Below are 4412 nucleotides of genomic sequence, written 5' to 3' on the forward strand. Positions count from 1 at the left end.
AGTAATAGTACAACGCCAGAGGTGGCTGACCCGAGTTTTCTCGACCCCTTAAATTTCGGCTGATACCACTTGTTGGCGGTCCAACGCGGAGAGCAACAGATGACACTACGTTTTCATTCGCCGGGAAACCGGATGAGTGTGTTCTCCGCTTATCTATTTCTCTCGCCGCGCCGCGCTGGCGATTCAGCCGCCGCGAATGTACATTGGGAAAAATCCAAACGAATCGTCGGTCGACCGCCAGTGCGATCAAATAAGTAAATAGGATCAATCGCGGATATATAAAAGCGAACGAATAAAATGAAGCGAATATTTCTATTCCTGTTTGCCCTGTTTCGTGCCATTCTATCTCCGGTCACTTAACGTCCCCAATTTATTTGGGACGAAATTAAAGGACTTTCTTTACGCGAGAAACAGAGCTTATCCGTTCGTATCTTCTGAATATTCAAGACCAAAGTTTTCGGCATCAGTAATTATAATGATGTTATTATTGATATTATGATGATATATAATTATAATGCTGTTAAAATTCAACAAGGTAAATTAAATATCCATACATTTTTAATACAACGCAACGTTTTATAATTTCAATAATTCTATTGTGTTTACCCAATTATAAAAATCGTAAATACACGTGGAATTTTTTTAATTTAATATAAAACGAATAATTTATATAGAAAGCGTTTCGAATCGATTAGAAAGCTTCACGGTGAAAAATACAATACTAATAAAATACAAATTTATTTATTGACATACAAATCCTACTGTTTTGTATAAATGATTTTAAAAAGCACTTCAAAAATAAGCTTTCAGTATAGAGACAATATTTTATTGACATATTTGAAATAATTGTCACAATATTCCTCAAATTTTCCAAGTACATGTATTTTAAACATTATATATTTAAATTATTAACTTTTCCTTTATCAAATTATTTAAATTCATAACATAAATTTATTAAAATTAAGTGTTAAATGCAAATAATATAGTCCTCATTATGTAATGCATTAATTACCTACAATGACGAACACAATTACTGAATAATCAAATTAGGAAAATTTTATTATGAAGGGACTATTCTTGTGAAGATTGAGCAAATCAGTCTATTGAATAACGCGTATTCTCCAATTCGACTCTACCAAACTAATTATTATGGTCGTTATTATCACATCGAAACAATTCACTGATGTGTATTATGATTATCCGCCTCGTTAGCACTGAATTAATAATCGAGCGGCAACCCGTCCGGCGCAGATTACGCGTGGTTCAATGCAAGATAAGCAAACAATACCTATCTTACGCGATCGCTACAAGATATTACGTATCTTTCGCAGCGTGGTACGGAGCTATCAATCATATTTTGTAATAATTAATATAAACAACGAAATCCTAGTTTAGTATAACATTTATTGCTAAACGCGAAGAAAGTTTTGTTTATCATTTGCTAATAATTAAAAAATTCCGTTAAAGTAAAAATATAAAACGAAGAATTAATCGGCTTAAAAAATTAATTAAAGGAAAGTCACCGAGACCGACATATCACTTTGTTTTTAGACAATATTTCTTAAACAAAAGGTAAATTGTATTAAACTTCAAAAATATAAGTAAAAAGTAAAAAGTGTCTTCCATCATATAGTGTAAGCAATTTTTATAATATTGTTTGCAATTTAGCAATAATTAATTTTTTTTATAAGGTAAGCAAAAATAAGCGTCTAACAAAATGGGCTCCAAAACTGACACAGTAGGCAGTAATATATGTATTGTTTTCTCTTTTTAACAGAAATTATCTGCATAGAGTACCTACAAGTGAATGTATATAAAATATATCTATAATCTATAATATAGTCACTGTTATTTAAACTATACAATTTACAAAAGAAAATCGTAAGAATTTTATTTTGACAACTGTAGAATTCGTTTTTAGTTGATTATAGAAATAAGCCACAAATATACGAATTATAGAGTTTGTACTCCTTTAATTAGCTAAACAAATCATGACTTTATTAGTATTAATAAAGTACAACAGTTAGTTTCTGAGAAATAAGGGTATCGCTTTAGAAGACCTATGTCAGTATCGGCGACTTTCCTCTACTTTATTTAAATGAATTAAAGATGGAAACATCGTTTATTTATTTATTTATTGCAAAAAATAATAATTTAAATATGCAATCGAATTTAAAAGATAGAGAGATATAGAGAGAAATATTGTTCAAAACAGACAGAGAGAACTCATATTAGATTGTTAAAATGTTTTTAATTTAAGGAGATTCTCACGTTTGATGAAATATAAAGCAATCTATAATATACATGTAATGCAAAAGTTAATAACATCAATAATAACTAGAAAAAATTTCATTGACTTTTACCGTACCTACCGTTTTGAAGATATATTTAATTCTAAATTTATAGAATTTAAAATTCTTTTTAATTTTATTATTATGAAAATAAACTGTCTATTGGCTAGGAAGTAACGCGAGTACCTCCTTAAATATTATTTATGGCATTGTTAAATGTAATCTTGTAAGAGCTGAATTGTATAATATTATAAGTTCAGGTAGTATAACAGAGTTTACAGATATATCAATTTAGAACGTATTATGATGTAATCAATAGAACCAGAGCTATTACAACCGTGCGATGTTCAGCTCCGTAGATTGCATACATGGAGAATGCGTATACACATCATCCGTTAGATTGTATAGCTGTTAAACTCAATATAATATCACAGAGAGATCATTGATACACCATACTTATACAAACAGATATTAGGTTAGATCGTAAACTCACACAGCAGATACTGGTCAGATTATATTTTTTACCTCATCGTATTTATCCGAAAACAATTTAAGTAACAATGTTAAAAGAGCAATTTTATGTAAAATTTCAGTTAGACATTAAAACTAAGTGATCAAACAATTACTTTGCAAGAAAAAGAAAACATTTATCAAAATAATTATAATTTACATTCCAATTTCTATTAAGATTAAATTAGATGAAATTCTTTATAGCCACATTTTTCTAAGTGACGACTGCATGGAAAAGACTCAAAAGACATTAAAGAATTCTGCAAGACCTTTAGGGACACAATGAAAGGAACAGGGAACAGAGAACAGAATAAAAATTTCAACCTATCAGAAATCATGTATTGTAGAATGCACAGTTTCTGATAGGTTGAAATTCTTATTCTCTGTTCCCTATTCCTTTTTATTATGCGGAGCCCCTTACGCAACAAGAGACATCGCATCACTTTGAATAATTATTTTTAAATCAGGCATAGCACGCACCATACGTGTAAGGAGGCTGTGCGAGTGAAAGGACGAAGGGAGCGAAGGGTGCTAAAGAGGATCGAAAGCTTGAAGTAGGTCAGTAACGCACGATGTATGTGACTGCCTGCCTGTTGGGCTTTTCCCTCTACGATGTCTACTCCTGCGGACGTGCTCGTCCTTGATCCCGTCGCGCGCCCCGCGAGAATGGGAGCGCGAGAATAACGTCCATCCATACGTCCGTCCATACGTCCGTTCGTACGTGAGACGTTCGTATGTGCGTGTGACATGCGTGCATCGTCAATCACTGGACACGTACCATGACCCCCACTGTGGAACATCGGCCCTACTCTGCACACTCTGTATCCCTATCCCTGTCGCCTTACCCGCGTAGTGGTTCTCCCTATCTCTATACCGACGCGCTCTATGCGCACATGCGCGCGCGCGTGTGTGCGTGCGGTACATCTCTTGGCGCTGCCGCACGACATGCACCAGGCGATGTCGGTGTGAGAGAGCGTCTGCCCCCGGCGCTGCTGCAATCAATACCAACTGATGCATTTGTGCTCGTGGCTTTCGTGCCCGGCCGTTCGCACGCAGTGCACCCACGTCGTCGATTTCCAAGCGTGTTTTACGAAATTTCTCTCGTAATAATCGGTCTTCGTGTGAACTTTACTTTGAAATTACTCTATAAATTTAATATAAAACAATTAAATGCAGAGCTAGAAGTCAAAGCAATTTTAAACATAAATTTCAAGTTAGGATCAAAAGCGTTGAGAGCCCTTATTTATTAAGGATACTAGAATAGATAGACATTGAAAAAATGGAAAATTTACAATTGGTAAACATATAAATTGATCGATACTCGTATATAGTATATCTCTAAAATTATCGGAAAAGTATCGTTAAAATTATCGCTTCCAGAATTAGCGAAAATATCTAACTTTATCGGTTACATGAATAAGTTACTGATATTCGGGAATGAAGCTCTTCTTTGCGTAAGCTACATTTTATAAATTATTATCACAGTCAATGAATAGTTGAAGTTAATGTCACATTAAAAACCAGATTACATTGAGTTAAATAAAAAAATTCAAATTCACAAGCTTCTATATCATACTATACCGCTAATATATATATATATATATTATATAT

General features: G+C 33.2%; 1 long non-coding RNA gene across 2 annotated transcripts in view; it reads right to left on the bottom strand.

The window, feature by feature from the left end:
* Positions 1–4412, bottom strand: part of LOC108756692 — a 92448-nt gene that overhangs the window by 71049 nt on the left and 16987 nt on the right. The gene's annotated exons all lie outside the window — the stretch shown is intronic.

This window comes from Trachymyrmex septentrionalis, unplaced genomic scaffold (genome assembly GCF_001594115.1).
Source record: "Trachymyrmex septentrionalis isolate Tsep2-gDNA-1 unplaced genomic scaffold, Tsep1.0 scaffold13, whole genome shotgun sequence".
NCBI lineage: Eukaryota > Metazoa > Arthropoda > Insecta > Hymenoptera > Formicidae > Trachymyrmex > Trachymyrmex septentrionalis.